The sequence below is a fragment of the Chlorocebus sabaeus genome, chromosome 21 (assembly GCF_047675955.1).
Source record: "Chlorocebus sabaeus isolate Y175 chromosome 21, mChlSab1.0.hap1, whole genome shotgun sequence".
In the NCBI taxonomy this organism is placed as follows: Eukaryota; Metazoa; Chordata; class Mammalia; order Primates; family Cercopithecidae; genus Chlorocebus; species Chlorocebus sabaeus.
The window spans coordinates 32,665,468-32,682,787 of record NC_132924.1 but is presented as its reverse complement, the minus strand read 5'-3'; the positions used below and the strand labels follow the sequence as shown (position 1 = coordinate 32,682,787).

Sequence of the window (17,320 nt, the reverse complement as noted above, 5' to 3'; positions counted from 1 at the left end):
AAAGCCAGACCACGGAGGATGGCTGCGGGTCCCTATAGTACATTTCATTCTAAGACGAGCAGGAAAGGCTCTGCCACAATTCCTGAATGAACAAGGTCAAAAGTTGCAGCCTTCACTTCGCCGACAGGTATGTCCTTGGGTAAGCCAATTCACTTCTCCCCTTGGACTTCAGTTCCTTCATTTGTAAATTCTGGGGATTAGATGGACTATATAATTCCCCAAATCCCTCTCAGCTTGGAATGTCTAAGATTCTAAAAATGCAGCCAAGGAGATCAGGCTAAAACTGCTTCAGGCTTTGAGTCACAGCGATGATTCACGCAGGCTACCTTAATGAAAGAACTTCCACATCTGCTCTGGGTGCCCTGAACCTACACATTTCTGTCAGTGCTCATAAGACAACCTAAAAAACCTAAGAAAGGCTGTTTTTTTTTGGGGGGGGGGGGGCTACAAAACTGATTAAATTACATCTTTTTTGAGCACGGATTTTTAAAAAATCCTGTCAACAAAATTCTAAATCAGTGGCTTCCAGCAAATTTTCTCTGAAACAAAAGTCTCAGATTTTGCAGACACCAATGTTCACACACATGTGTACACAAGAACGGTGGAAAGAGTCATGGTTTCACATGGAGTGTGCGGTCTGCCAGCTCAGAAAGCTCCTGGGTCCCAACGGCACGGGCAGTTCATTCTCCTGCCAGGCAAGTTAATTCCACCAACACGCCAATAGTTAGAAGGGGAGAAAACAAAACAAAACAAATTATTTCTACTTGACTTGCTAATTGCTAATAATATCCTTCATCAAGTAACCCAGGCAGGAACACTTCTCGTTTTCAGAATTAGCTATGGCTGCCATTTCCCCTTGTGTCAAATATAAGGAGATATTTCCTAGGATCTGCATACGACTCAGAATGGCTTCATCTTTATTTCACATTCTACATTTCTTATTGCTGGACTTAGGAGCATATGAGCTTTTCCCTAGCCAGGCCTTTCCCTGCAACCTACCTACCCTCCCTCAGCACTAAACAATCACATTTCTTGATCCATTCAAACATGCAGGCCTCAGCTGGGCACGGTGGCTCATGCCTGTAATCCCAGCACTTTAGGAGGCCGAGGCAGGAGGATTATTTGAGCCTAGGAGTTTAAGAGCAGCCTATGCAATGTGGCAAGACCTCGTCTCAAATCAAACAAATAAACATACAGGCTTCTACCCACACTCTTCTACACAAACAGTTTTCTCTCCTTTAACAGATCTCAACTCTTTATAGAGATTTTCTAGCCATACAGTAAAGGGTGAGAAACTTTGCTAAAACTTGTGGAGTAAAGATGAGAAGGGGACAGCATCTACCTTCAAGGAGCCCTCATTCTACCAAAAAGAGACATGCATGAAAACCAGTATACCCTAAATATTGTCATAAAGCATGAGGAAAGCAGTTCTGTGCCCCATTACAAATAAACACTGCACTTAGTAAAGTCCTCACTGGAGGATGACCCCATTTACAATGCAAATCCTATTACTCACTATACAACTTGCTACTTCTAACTTTGGGAAAAAAGCATTGAGGAAGCAGCGTAATTCTTACGGCTTCCAGAGTCAACTGGGGCTAACCTTGCTCTACGCTCCACATTCTATCGCACCTTCTCTCCAAAGACTAGCCAGGGAAGGAAAATAAGAAAAAAGCAAAAAGTGACCTTAGACAGGCACAACTGTGGGACAATGAGGGAAGGCAGAAGATTGATGGGGTAAAACAAACACACAAGTGAAAACAGAGCTTTTCTCCGTTTTACCCTTAAATCAGCCAGGGATTGAAGGTATGATCTTAAGGAGAATGAATGAAGTGATTGTTGAACTCAGGGAAGTAGGAAGGTTGCATGACCTTTGTACCAGCTTTAGGGGTTGGCATTTCTGAGAGGGGTTGGCCCTTCCTGTAGAGTTCAAGAAGTTGGGTGAAAACAAGGCACGATCAGAGGGCAGACATCCCACCAATTGTGCAATAACCAATTGTGCAATGTGCTTTGAGCTTCCCTGCTGATCACCTTCCCAAAACAGAGGGGCCACAGTAAGGAGCCTACATGTGCAAACGCCTAATACAGTGCCTAGCATACAGTCAGTAGCATATAGGAAGGCAATGCAGTCCAGTGGGAATAGCATGACAGATTTAAAATATGCCCTCAGACTGAGAGTGGTGGCTGATGCCTGTAATCCCAACAATTTGAGATGCCGAGGTGGGCAGACCACAAGGTCAGGAGTTGCAGACCAGCCTGGCCAACACAGTGAAACCCTGTCTCTACTAAAAATACAAAACTTAGCTGGGCATGGTGGCACATGCTTGTAGTCCCAGTTATTCGGGAAGGTGAGGCAAGAGAATCACTTGAACCCAGGAGGCGGAGTTGTAGTGAGCCAAGATCGCCCCACTGCACTTCAGCCTGGGTGACAGGGCAAGACTCCATTTCAAAAAATAAAAATAAAAAATAAAAAAACAAAGTATGCCTTCACAGCTTCAAATGTGGTTTCTGCCACTTAAAAACTCTGTACCTTGGCCGGGCATTGTGGCTCATGCCTGTAATCCCAGCATTTTGGAAGGCCAAGACGGGTGGATCATGAGGTCAGGAGATGGAGACCATCCTGACCAACATGGTAAAACCCGTCTCTACTAAACACACAAAAATTAGCCAGGCATGGTGGTATGCGACCGTAGTCCCAGCTACTCAGGAGGTTGAGGCAGGAGAATCGCTTGAACCCAGGAGGCAGAGGTTGCAGTGAGCCGAGACTGCACCACAGCTGAGATTGCGCCACTGCACTCCAGCCTGGACAACAGAGTGAGGCTCTGTCTCAAAAAAAAAAAAAAAAAGGGGAGCTGTTGCTTTGTGAAAAGATAGACAAGTTCATTAAATTACCTGGCTTCTGATCTGGAAGTGGGTTACCTGGAAAAAGCATTGTACGCTCTAAAAGTCCTATATTAAAAAAATTATTTAACTTTCTCTTTTTCTTTCCTCTGCTTCACTTTACCCCCTGCACTTCCCAGAATGGGAAAAGGAAGGACTTACTTCACTTTACTAGTGTGGATATGGTCTTCTAGTTAGAGACTGTGGTCAATTATTAAGGAGAACTACAGCTACAATAACACTGTAGATAAACAGGCATTAAAATACTAACAGATCATTGAACACCTGTGTTGGGGTCCATGTCGGGGGTGGTAGAGAATGAAAGAACACACAAAAGACAAAGACACACAGAGAACATGGCGACTTTGTCTTTTGTGTGTTCTTTCATTCTCCACCACCCCCGGCATGGACCCTAACAAGTGGCGTAGCGAGTAGGGTTAAGCATACCCTGGGGAAGAAGCTTTTGTTGATATTTTTGAATAGGTTGTCCATTATTATATTTAGGAATAATAAAGGCAAACTTTTTACAATCTTGAGGTTGTAATGGAATAGAGAAAAAACAATTTTTGAGATTTATGACCATTAATTTTTAACTTTGTGGGATAAGGGTAGGATTAGGAAGACCAGGCTGTAAACTTTTTCTAGGTTAAATGTAAACATTTATAGTTTTAAGTACAAGACAAAGACGAGAATTTTATGCAGAAGTACGCGGCTTTAGATTTTTTTTTGCCATTTGTTTTTTGACTTACTTTTTTAAAGTTCTAAGTATTTTTTTAGATAATGGCCACTGTTTCACCTAAAGAGGAGTGGTCGTTTTACACTTTAATTATAAAACTTGAGGCTGGTGAACAGTGGCTATGAGTTTAAAGGATTGTAGCCCATTTTGAACATCATATTTTTGGCAGCTGAGGAAATATGAAGAATGTTTTAAAAAGCACCAAATTGTTATGAAAGATTTTGTCCCCAAAGATTAATATTGATAGGAATAATATAAAAAAAAACTTGACCTTGTTGACCTTTAGGACCGACACAGGTTAAAGGTTTTACGTCTTGATAAACCACAGAAGCAGCACCCAAGCCAGTGAATATAACTGAAACTTGTCTTTTTTGCCATTATATAGGCCACTAATTTAAATAAATAATAGACATATTTACCCCCGTATCAATTAACCCTTTAAAAACTATTTCATTAATGTGCAATGAACATAAGGGCTTTCGATTAGAAACTAAAGTTTTCCAAAAAACAGTTTTTTTTTGTGCTACCAAACCCTCCCTTTTGAGAATACGTTCCCCTGCCTCTAGGCGTTTAAATTGTGAGACTTGTACCATAATAAGAATTTTATTAGTAACATCATGTCCTTTTGGCAAAGGGCCACACACTCGAATAGCTAATTTATATACTCCTCTATTAGGAGACAAAGTATAAGGCTGAGTAATAGCTAAGTCAGCAGCGGCGCTTTGTTTAGTTGTTGCATAAAGCTGAGAAACTGAGGTAAGGTGTGGGATCCTTAAGGAGGACTTGAATTTATTTTTTGATGTTGTAGGCCATTGCTCACTGAGTATTGTAGTAGACTTGTATTGTAATTGTTGGGGCCCCAAGTCTGTGGGCCCCGACTCCCGTTTCCAGGAGAGGAGACAGTAAATTTCCACTTTTATCAGTTTTGGAACGACATTTATTTGTCCAATGTCGACCTTTATCACATTTGTACACCTCTGAAGGCAGCTTTTTGCCTTGAGGGATAAAAGTGTTCAATTTTTATGACATTTTTTAATGAAATGTCTAGGTTTACTACACTGTAAGCAAACACCTTGTTTGTTATTTTCTTTTAAGGCTTTAGACAAAGCTCCAGTAAATAATTGAGCATTATAAATAGTCCCTCCAACACTAACACAAGTTTTAATATATTTATCTAAATTGGCCCCATTGGCCTTTAATGATTTCAACAATTTTTGACAGTTAGCATAAGCATTTTTAAAAGACAATGTTTGTAACAAAATTTTTGAAGCAAGGCCAGCACTTACAATTTTTAAGACAGCATCCTGAAGACGGGCTACGAAATCTGGATATGGTTCATTTGTGCCCTGTAAAATCTTCACAGAGGAAAGGGAAGATTTTCCTGTTATCTCTACCTTATTTCAGCCCTTAAAAACAAAGTCTTGATTTGAGTAAGGGCAACATCATCTAAACCAGCCTGAGCATTAAGAGTAACATATTGGCCTGTGCCTGTTGAGTTGTTCCTTAGTGGGTCCTGGGGGATCACACATAACATTTTTTCTAGCCTGTACATGCGCCTTGTCCATTTACCAGCTATGTAATAGTAACCACTGAGAACGATCAAGAAAAGCCTTCCCCAAAGTCTTCCAGTCTATAGGAATCATCAAATTTTTTGATGAAAAAACATCAAGAAGACCAAGGATAAAAGGAGATTGAGGTCCATAGTTAGAAATGGCAGCTTTCATTTCTTTTAAAAATTTAATTTGTAAGGGATAAAATTGGACATTATTGCCACCATTTAAAAACTGAGCATTAGGAGTAAAAGAAGCACAAATAATTGGAAACAGATCCAGCTCCTTAAATTTTTTATCTTTTCTTTTTCTCCCTCCCCCAGTGGCGGGCAAGGCACTGAGAAAACTTTGCCAGACAAAGGTAAAGGTAAGGAAGCCGGGGGGTTGGAGGCACTGGAAAATCCTCTTTTAACAGGGCAGAAGGAAAAGAAACAGGGAAAGCTCGCAAAGGTGAATTAGAAGAATGTATCTGTAATATTTGTTGAAGTATTTCCATAATACACTGCATGTCAGAATTTCCCTTAGAAGAAGGAAGAGCTGGCTTTTTCTCTTCTCCCCCTTTTGCTACCCCCCCCCCCCCCATCCTCTGTTACCCTGGCACAAATGAGCTCCATTTCAGATTTATTTTTTCCCAAATCCTCAGATACCTTTCCTCCTGTGGCTACATTACCACACTCTGAATCAGTCTCAAGTAACTCTAATGTCTGAGTGATAGAGTTACACAAGGTCCACAATTTTAGAGGCATAATATCCCCTAACTGGAGAGCTCTAAGCAGAGCTTTTACTACCTATAACCATTCTCTCAGATTCAGCTGCACTTTAGTCTGATACTGAAACCAGTAACAATGTTGTTCAACAAGGGCAAACAATCGCTTCAAAGTCTTTTTCTTTCACTTCTACTCCTAGAGACAGCAACAGTCCTTGAAACAGGCGTAAATATTCTGAGGCCAGAGAGATGGAATTCCCATAATGAAAGCTTAAGAAGGTTCCCCTTAACAATATCCGGGCCTTACCCGCCCCTAGGGGGTTCCCCTTCTTGTTCTCCCCTACTCACCCGTGCTAACCCTGCTCGCTGCGCCACTTGTTGGGGTCCATGCCGGGGGTGGTGGAGAATGAAAGAACACACAAAAGACAAAGACACACAGAGAACATGGCCGCCGCCAGTGATTCTCCTGCCTCAGCCTCCTGAGTATCTGGGATTACAGGCATGCACCACCACACCTGGCTAATTTTTGTATTTTTAGTAGACACAGGGTTTCACCATATTGGCTAGGGTGGTCTCGAACTCCTGACCTCAGGTGATCCGCCTGCCTCGGCCTCCCAAAGTGCTGGGATTACAAGCAAGAGCCACCACACCCAGCAACTTCCAGATTCTTAATGATGCTCCCTTATTATTGCAGATGCCTGAGTTCTGAAACCAGAAGTTCTCAAGTCAAATCTGTCACCAACTGCTATTCTACTTCCTTTTTTCTCTGTTCTATCCAGTTAAACCCTTACTTGCCCCGAGACATTTACAAAGCTTCCTAACACATCTCTCAGACTTGCAGTCCTTTTCCCTCCAACTTAGCCTAACGCTGATACTGCAATGAGCTTTCTAAAACACAAGGCACTCCCTTCCTCCAATGCCTTCAATGGCTCCCACCTGCAACCAGGATAAAGTATAAACTTCCTATGATGAAATGTAATGTCCTCTACCATACAACTCCAACGTAACTTTTCAAACCAAAGTTACATGATCCCTTCACAAACTCTAAGCCTGTGCTCTGCCAAATCAAAACTCTCCTTGTTCCCTAACCCCATCCTGCCTTTTATGTTTTTACGGCTTTGCTTAGCAAACCTCCAGGCAAAGGGTAGGAACTAATCAATGCCAGTTGATTAATCAATTGAAATCAATACCCTGGCTTCTAATCAATAATAGAATATAGGTAGATTCTAGATTGCAAAATTTTTTTGACTTTTCTTAAAGTTTAAACCTTTTCATAATCAAACACTGGGAAAAACATTAGTTAAATGAATAAATAAATGAGAAAATGAATCAGTTGGGAGCTGGGTTACATTGTCTCCCAAGAATCATACAGTACAAAAAGATATGTCAAGCAGTCTTTCTGAAAGGGGTAATGGGACAGTCTCAAAAAGGAAAGGAGGAAGGGCTTAGCCTCAGGGTTCTAAGTAAATATTTTGACCTGTAGACAACTCTAAGCAATTTAAAGACAACCAATAACTAGAATCAGACTAGAGATAAAAAGTTGGGAGATAAGTCACGACTGTATTGGAAAGATAAGCTGCAAAGAATTTGCTTTTTCAGGCTCCAAGATGTAAGGACACAGTCCTTCCCCCTCTTTCACCACCACCACCCTGTCTGCACTCCAGGGTCTGAGTTAAAGCAATGAAAGCATGTGATTTCATGTTCAAGGTTATACCTATAATATCTCTGAAGGCAGAGAAATCTCAATACCCTGGTTTCAGTTCAGACACGCTGTAATAGCTGTCTTGTAAACTGTCTATTAAGGCTTACGTCTTTGAGCTTGCAAATATAGTATAAAAGTTCAAACTCCATTACTGTTTTTACCAGGAAAGTACAGTTCTTAGCTTTTTGCCCAGCTTACCTCTCTCCCAAGTCAATATAAACGTTAATGAGTCATTGTTCTAGAGGTATCTTTCTAATTCTGAGAAGCTTGCCTACTTCTTTTAAATGTTCTTAGTTCAGTCAATGAAAATCCCACACTATAAAGCCACTGGAAATGTTAAACTAAAACAATCATGTTTGATCTTTAGTGAACCATACTTCCTATTAAGAAGGGATCACTGGCCAGGCACAGTGGCTCATGCCTGTAATCCCAGCACTTTGGAAAGCCGAGGTGGGAGGATCACTTGAGGTCGGGAGTTCGAGATCAGCCTGGACAACATGGCAAAACCCTATCTCCACCAAAGATACAAAACTTAGCCGGGCATGGTGGTGTACACCTGTAATTCTGGCTATTCAGGAGGCTGAGGCACCAGAATCACTTGAACCCCGGAGATGGAGGTTGCAGTGAGCCTGAGATGGTGCCACTGCACTCCAGCTTGGGTGACAAAATGCGACTCTTATCTCAAAAAAAGGAAGAATGGGTCATTACCTATTTACCTTGAGTATCTGGGTGATAATAAACAGATATCTGATGATACCTGAGGCAACAACTGAGTTCCTCCCCTCTCATTGCCTTAGTTCTGTGCATCCCGGGGTAGTATTCAACACTCAATGTTTCCTCTGACAAACTAGATGCTCCCCAAAACAAAAATAAACTCATTTTTAAAAATTCTGTTATATCACTTGCTTCTTGTTTTTATTTTTTGTGGGGGGTGAACTGGTAGACCCAGCGGACTTTCTTAACATACTCTTCTAAGTCATTCAAACTGTCAGTTAAAACCCACCTATTTCTCAGGTTAGTAGAATCCCACCATAAAGTGATTTATAAACTGGGTTTATATAAACTGGGGGACCAACTCCCCCTCCCAAACAACTCCTATAAAAGATTAATAAAACACCGTGTTAAGAACACTGACACTACATTATAAAGGGTTTCCCCTGTATAGATAGCATGAGGTACACATCTAGAATGCGCAGTTAGTCAAAGGGTCTTGACAACCATGCAGACTTTCAGATGCCAACTAAGTCAGTGCAGTGTACTTTTCCAAAAGTGCTCCAATTCTCCTTTTGGACAACTTTCTTAAACGTTATTTATCAAACTAATAAAATGTATTCTCGGTGGACTTTTATTTCTGCTTACATCTTTGTTCTTACTCATCCCAAATCAAAGAAAGGGAAGAAAAAAAAAAGGAGTTGAACATTTAAGCGGGGAAGGAAAAGGTAAGTACTGAGAGGCTCCTTTTTCATTTACTGATGCCAAAACTGAGGCTGTGGAAGATAAGTAATGTCCCTGATGTCATCCAAATAGTGAATACTAGAATCAGGAATTGCACAGAATTGTCCAGCTCCAAAACCCAAGCACCTTTCTTGGGACCCACTGGGGTTGCAGAGAAGGTGGGGGGCTCAAAGGTGACTGCACACGGGTCATGCGTTGCCACAGTCATTATATGGCCAGAGTTTTAAACATTATTTTGTTCTGTCTTCACCACAGACTTCATCATCAATCATAACTGATGAGGAAAATTACACTTAGCTGAAAAGCCAAGTACCGCGCTAGGGAGGCATTTTCTATATGTTATTTCTATTTCCAATAAAACAAGTATTTAAAAAGAAAAACTTATTATCTCCATCTTTCAGATGGCAAGACTGAGGTTTAGTAGGCTTAAATAATTTGCCCAAGGTCACTAACTAGCCAAGGCCAGAGCTGGGATTTAAATACATAAATATTTCAAAGTCCTTTTGCTTCTGTATCACCAAGCTGATCTACACGTCGCAGGGAGCTGCTTCCACCTGTCTCCTGTACCCTTGGTTTCTCCTAATCCTACATTCCAAGAATAAAAGTCTTCCTATGTGTTTTCCTTCCTAGGCTGAAGCCAAGTTTCCCTGCTTTGGGCACGTTCAAATAGAAGGCATTTTCCGCCTCTCCTGCTTCTGAGCACCTAAGAAATCAACACATCCCCAAAAGACGCGTTGAGGTAGTAAGGGAAAGTGTCCTGCACTCGCCACCCTCCAGCGCTAAGAGCGGTAGAGGACCCCACAGCTTCGCACTTCCCCAGAGGAGCTCCTGCAGTAGGAGGCGCCTTCTAGCCTGGAAGAACGCTGGGTGCGACAGTTGTGCCAGGAACTTTCAAGAGTATTCCCTCGGCTGGGCGCACGCAGTGCATCGCCAATGCTCCAACTTGAAAACTTTGACTCGGCCACAACCACCTCATTCCAGTCTCACCCTGCGGCGCTTTGTCCCCTGTTGGTGCTGAGGGCTTTTGAGATCACCTGTCCCGCGCTTCCGACGTCCGAGGGACCGAGGCGAGGACCTGTCCCGCTGAGCCGGCACGACCCACGCGGGGCAGGCAGCACTTACGCGGCGCAGTCGGTGCTCCTCCCAGAGCCGCGGTACGCAAGGACCCCAGCCGGTTGGTTGTGCTTGCAGCGCTTCCCAAGTCAGGCAGAAGTGAGGCAGCCCCACCCAGTCCTGAGGACCCTGCAGAACTCCAGCCTTTAAGCGCTCCTTTAGGCTCACATGACCCAGACCTAGAGGGCAAAAGGTACTTCGTGTCCCCACCTCCTGGACCCAGAAACCTATCCGCACCAAGTCAGCGCTTCCCATGCTGGGTGGAATCTTAAAAATTAATAAAGATCGTCGGCTGCGGTGCAATTCAGGTTGGTTTGTCCCTTTGTTTTATTCTGATTTTGTCTCCCACTTTTTAAAATCTGCTATCTTAGAATTTCAACCCCATATTTTGAAAATATTTCTGCACTGTAGGACTTACTTGCAAGCCCAGGATTTACATTTGGAAAGCGAGTCATGTTTGATTCCCACTGTTTAAAAAGGCAACACACATTCACTGATGGTCTGCATTCCAGCTGCACTAGCAGTAAGCGCGCACCAAGTGCCACTGTCCTGCCAAGCACTCTCCTGAATCGCTGCGCTGGAGTCTCAGAGCCACCTGATGTGTTCTGTATCATTATACCCATTTTGCAAGTGGGGAACACAAACTAAGTGAGGTTAAGTAACCCATCCAGGGTCACATTGCTTTTAAGTGAGTTGAGTGCGTATTATTAACCATCACCAGGTGCTGGGCATTGAGCCAGACAGTACGGGAGCAAGAACTAAAAAAGGCAAGTCGGTTGCAATGGGAAGTAGATAACACAAAATAAAGGAAGGTCATCATTATCAGCAACAGCAGCATCAACTGCCAGACAAGTGGGAGAGGCCATGGGGAATCTTCTGCACTGTCCCCGGCCAACCTCCATCTCCACACACCTAGCTGCAGGAGTGAGCCCAGGGAAACCCGCAGTACAGCAGCCTAGCCAACCTGACAGTCAGGGGAAAAAATTGTTTTACGCCACTTTCAGTTTCGCGTAGTTTGTTATGCAACTAAGGCTAACTAAAGCACTAGTTTTATGAGCTGGAACAAACTAATGTCACTGAGTATCTTTTTTCCTAAGTACCTACTTTATTGGATTGCTGTGAGGACTAACTGAAAAACGATGTGTAAATCACCCCGCACAGAGTATGTGCTCAGTGACTGCAGTCATTCTTTGCTATCATACCTTCTATTTGGAAGTACTTCCTACCCACCTACCTCTTTACGGAGAAAAATCGGTTTGTGGCAAAATAATTTTTTAAGGCCAAAATCAGCCCACCTTTAATATTTGCAGGACCCAGGGCAAAAGTACAGACAGAGATTTGTATGCCAGATACCTAAATATTTAAAAGTTATACACGAAGTTAACAAATGATTAAATACAATAAGTTCTACCTTCCTACCTAGACGAATATGCCTTGGGAATTGACATGAAAGGCCAGATTGAAACTATGGATGATCTGCACTTAAATATGATGGTGCAGGGAGAAGTGGTTTCTAGTTCCTGGTCTGCAGCCACCTCCTCTCTTCCCACAGGGCTCTAGTCCATTGGTGGAAGCTCAGTCCAGCTTCCCAGAAGCAGCTGTCCCCAGCCACTTCTTGGGCTCAAGAGTATGAACACCAAAGTCAGCAATGTTCGCCCATGGGAGTACAGACATTAGCAGACAACACTGCTGCTGGTGTGCAGACCCTTGAAGGAGGCTCAGTGCCATTTGGGGAGGGAATTTGGAATTTGCCTTCTAAAGTGTGGGCCCTGGACAAGGGCTCCTTGGGTCTAAGTATAAGGACAACTACTGGCCAAACAATATCTATGCCCACATGGAACCACTTAAGAATTAAACTGAATTTTACAGTAAACACAGGATGAGTCATACTGTAGCATATTTATTCAAAAACAGGGTGTCCCAAAAGTCTTCCTGCAGTTTTAATAACCTCAAGGCTATAAATGCTGCAACTTATAAGAACACTGTTTGAAAGTTAATTTAACACTATTTATCTCTGTGGAGTGTTGAATAACACATTTTAATTTTCATTTTTGTTTCAGTTCCCCTGAGTGAAATATGGCATACATTAACCAGAAAAGAAAATTACATTTATTAAAATAATTAAAACAGAGTCAAAAGAAGTAAATGTTCAAATGAGTTTTGTAAGTTTGTAACATTTCAACTTAAGAAGTTATTAAAGCTTAAAACTGCACTAACCTTTTTGGGGTACCCTGTATTTGGGTTTGTCGTATGTCAGGTTCTGAGCTAGACACTTGATTAAAAAGAAAAAACAAGGAAAAAGATAGTCTTCTTTAAGGAACTTGAAGTTTAGTTGTGGGGAGGGGATGAAGGGGACACAGAGATTGATCCCATCATACAACGTAAGTGCTGTAACTGGGGCTGATAAAGTGTATGGGGGGAACAGAGGACAGGGACCAAATGACTCTGCTCGAAGAGCCAGGGGAATCCTGTCAGAGGAGGTGACTTGAAGCTGGACATTAAAAAATGAATAGCCACTGAGGGAAAAGGTGGCAGCACAGGCAGTGAGCAGGCCACCTGCACTCAGGTTGATGCTGTGCTCTGGGACAGATGGACTGTGCGACACCAGGCGTGTTCAGGGTGGGTCGGGGGTTAACTAATACTGAGGTTAGAAAATTAGACCGGAGCCAGCTTGGAAAGGGCGTGAATGCTGAGCTCTAGAGACTGATGTTGTTCAAAATTAGTAGATTGGGAAATCTGTTTCTCTTTTTTTTTTTTGAGATGCAGTCTTACTGTGTCGCCCCGGCTGGAGTGCAATGTCGCAATCTCAGCTAACTGCAACCTCCACTTCCAGGGTTAAAGTGATTCCCCTGCCTCAGCCTCCCGAGTAAGCTGGGACTATAAGCGCCCACCACCACGGCCAGCTAACTTTTTGCATTTGTAGTAGACACGGGGTTTCACCATATTGGCCAGGCTGGTCTCGAACTCCTGACCGCAAGTTATCCACCTGCTTTGGCCTCCCAAAGTGCTGGGATTTCAGGTGTAAGCCACCGTGCCCAGCCTGGAAATCCATTTTCTTAAAGAAAGAGAATAAAATAGAACAAAACAGTACAGAACATAATAGAACAGGAGTATGTGTTTTCCAGGAGGTTGTAACTGAGTGGCTATAAACAGTAGAAATTTATTGTCTCATAGTTCTGAAGGCTACAAGTCTGAAATTAAAGTGCCAGCAGGGCCAGGTTCCCTCTGAAACCTGGAGGGGAAGGATCCTTCCTCGCCTCTTCTAGGTTCTGGTAGCCCCAGGTGTTCCTTGGCTTGTGGCAGCATCCATCCACCCTCTGCTTCAGCCTTCCGGGGCTTTCTCTCTGTGTCTTTTCGCAGTGTCTTCCCTCCATGTGTCTGTCTCTGTGTCCTAATTTCACCTACTTACGAGGACACCAATGACATTGGATTAGGGCCCGCTCTAATGACCTCGTTTTAGCTTGATTACTTCTACGAAGACTCATTTTCAAAATAAGGCCACTTCACTGCTGCAAGAGATATTTTTAACCCTTTTCTTGTACTGAGAATAATCAAAGGTGGGCCAACAAATTGGTTTGCAAAGAGATTCGTTAAGCCTTCTTCTCTGATTGGCTTTCTTGAAAACAAAAGTTTAAAACTGTCAGGTCAATCACAAGCCCTTGTGTTCTCTACACTTGCATATTCTAGCGAGGTTTGGGATTGTTAAGCCCTAGTGGTTCAGAGCATGGGTCAGACCCAGTTCGAATCTAGAACCTTGCACCAATGACCATAAGCAAGTTACTTAATCTCAGTTTTCTCATCTGTACATGATAAAAACACTATTAGCTATCTTGCAGTGTTATTAAGAGGAAGAAATGAGATAGGAGTACATATAAAGTGCTTGTCATATATAAAGGCTCAATAAATGGCAGCTATAACAATAATAATGGTGATCATGACAATCAAGATTCTAGGCTATGACTGCAGTTCTTTCCAACTGTCTATCCAAGACAACTAAATTGTATCTGGACACCACATAAAAGCATGCCTCTCACTGACCTATAGCCGGAGCTTTGCTGTGCCCCTTAAATTCCAGTTAAGAAGACACAGAGAACAGATCATTTACACATCTTGATCAGGTAAATACAATTCCAATTGTCTAAGTGTGTAGGTTTGATTTTACATTTGCAGCTGCTGCCACTAAGACAAATGTGGAGCTGGAATGGAAACAAGGGGAATTGATTAACCTTGTAGGCAATCATGCCCCTCTCAGAAGTGTCTAGGTCTCTCCCTGCACTTGTCAAGGCTTCTATAGCCATTGTTCCTTTACAGTGTTATTACTGATCTTCAATGGGCCGCCTCGCAACGTGGAAACACAGCTCAGAGGCACAGCGAAAAGAGAAATGCCACAGCCCCATGTGCCACAATTAATTGTTCAATAAACACTTTTCTTAAGGAAAGAAGCCAGATGTGTCACACCCACACACTTGCAAAACAACACTGTGCTATTAAAAAAGGGAGGGGTGTGTGGTGGATCCAGCTGAAGAAAGTCTACAGCTGTTCTGCACCTTAGCTATAAGCACTGAAGGCTTCATTAAGTGAGAAGTAGGCCCAGGTGGCGGTAACCAAACTATAAGACACAGGCACATGCCCTGATCAACTTATTGAAGTGCTTCAGTCTTCTTGTACTTGGTAAGGAAGGGGCACCTCTTAAGACTAGCCACAGGCTACAGACTCCAGGGAAGTTGTGGATAATTACATGGTAATTATTTCTAATAAGTGCTTCCACTCTCAGCATGATTATCCTTCCCTGGGTTGCTTGCCTCCTTATGCCTGGTTTATGTAGGGAAACAATGTCCAAATTAATCTACGTCTTTTGTAAGTGAGCCTATACCCCTTTGATGATCCAGATGGTTTAGCGCCCTTTAGCAGCAGGTGTTAAGGCTTTCTTACAAAAGGCATATTTTCAGTTTCCCTTTGGCTATGGAAAAAGCCAGGCAAATAAGACTTCGGTGGTTTAAGGATAAATTATGGGATTAATATAGACATGGCCACTAAGGACAGCTGAGCAAGCCCTGTGTAAAATCAAGAGAAATAATCACAGCAAACCTTTGGAAGGATTTTGTGGTTTGCCCAACAGTTTTCATATATATAATCTCTTAATTTTCACATCAACCCTGCGAGGTATATTTTGATATTATGATGCACCTGCCAATGTGCTCGGAATAGTATCTGATTAAGGAGTAGACGGAGGGGATCTGAATCCCAGCTCAACCACTCATTAGCTGTGTGACCTTTGCTGTGTTAATTAACCTCTCCAAGTCTTAGCCTTCTCATGTATGGGAAGAAAACATCACCAACCCTACAAGGCTGATCTGAGGATTTGATGAAATTGTATGTGTAGCCATCAACACAATGTCTAGCCCATAGCAAGCAGGTCATTCGTTGGCTGAAGGAAAGACATTTGCAAATGACAAACAGAGTGTAAAGAAACGTCCTTGGGTGAAGCAGTATTTGGAGTCTCTACTTTTTCTCTTGTTTAGGTTTTATTTTATTTTCTTCTAATGGAAATAGTGGTTAGTGCAGGTGCTCTCCTCACTCATATTGTGCCTATGAAGACTTGCATGATCCAAAGTGGGTTATCTAGAAAAGCGATTCTATAGCCTCTGAAGGGTTTTCCAGAATGTCAAGAACTAGATTACATCACCAAATAAAGGAATACAAGTAAAATGGGCAAAAGGTTTTTTTTTGGTAGGAATGCTCAAGCAATTGCATAAAACCTTATGTTGCTTTTAATGCATGGCAGCTCAGGCTAGACTGCTCAGAACTTCTTGCTGGGTTAGCTGCTATGGGTTTAAAGGGTTCCCCCTTGATTCTGAGACAGCTACACCTAGGAGCACCAAGCAGTGAGAAAGAGAAAAGGCACTAGAAGGCCAGTCCCCAGGTCTCTTTGTTCTCTATTCTCAGTTCCTGGCTAAAATTTTCTTGCTTTCCTTATCTGAAAATGGAAGTCATAACAACTCACCCACTCTATCCACCCTTACTGAGCCAAGGAGTCTGAATGCACTAGCTAAATGATACAGTGCCTGTCTTATGCCACATGTGACACCATGATCACTAATGTGATATAAATAGCCTGGGCTTTGTTTGTTCCCATCCACCCCACCCAGAGATCTATCAGCAAAAAGAAAAAAGGAATTATCCCTTCTCCTTCTCAGAAGAAAAGTGACCTGACACTGAGTTGTTAAATTCTGGGCTCCTTTGCTCTGAGACAGTTGGAAGAGTTAACGCCATTTTTTCTCTTTCAGTGCACCCCATTGTTAGTTTCTCTCAGTAAATTTTGACAAGAAACAGGCAAACAAAACAAAATACACTTGATCCTTGTTATTCATGGATTCCATATTTGCAAATTCTCCTCCATGGTCCAGATAACAAGGACCTCAGAATTCCTTGTCCAAATGTCCACAAGCTGGCTTCCAAAGCCTGCTTGGAGTCATCCTCCATCTGAGGGGTGGCCAAAGGCCATGCTTACAGAGCTGGGGTGTGCAGGGAAGGATGTCCAGGAGAAGGACAGGTGTAGAGGTAGTGCTCTACATCACCATGTTCCAGCACAGAACTTCAGGAAGTCTCAGAATTATAAACTCAAATTGATTTTCTAGGTTGCTATCAAGGTATACTTTTCAAGGTAAGAGGGTATATTTCATTTAACAGTTTGTTCCCTGGTTTATAAGTGTTATATAACTAGACATATGGTGTGTGGGCCTCCATGTGTACTCTTGCCCCAACCCTCCAAAGAAAGAGGCAGGCTTGGAAAGAAAGAAACATCTGTTGATTTAAACTACAGTTGACCCTTGAATGCATGTGTTTCAACTACACAAGTCCACTTATACAAGGATTTTTTTCCAGAAAGGTGCCACTGAGTGTGTCCACCTTCTCTCCCACCTCCTCTACCTCTTCTGGTTTTGCCACCCCTGAGACATCAGGACCAACCCCTCTTCTTCCTTCTTCTCCTCCTCAGCCTATTCAATGTGAAGACAATGAGGATGAAGACCTTTATGGTGATCCACTTCCACTTAATGAATAGTAAATACATTTTCTCTCCCTTATAATTTTCTTTTCTTTTAAACAGAGTCTCACTCATTTTGTCACCCAGGCTGGAATACAGTGGTATAATCTCAGCTCACTGCAACCTCCGCCTC

At 42.6% G+C, this 17,320-nt stretch overlaps 1 protein-coding gene across 10 annotated transcripts in view; it reads right to left on the bottom strand.

The window, feature by feature from the left end:
- CPVL (carboxypeptidase vitellogenic like) overlaps positions 1 to 17,320 on the bottom strand; it is a 195,769-nt gene that overhangs the window by 150,618 nt on the left and 27,831 nt on the right. For 4 of the 10 annotated variants that reach the window (XM_073009010.1, XM_038004781.2, XM_073009011.1 and 1 more), the window contains exon 1: positions 10,017 to 10,305. The exons of 1 other annotated variant lie outside the window; for it this stretch is intronic. The gene's annotated coding sequence lies outside the window, so the exon portion shown is untranslated. Of the gene's footprint in view, positions 1 to 10,016; positions 10,306 to 17,320 lie in introns of those variants that run through there. 5 more of the 10 variants (XM_073009013.1, XM_073009014.1, XM_007981769.3 and 2 more) reach the window with 2 other exon arrangements.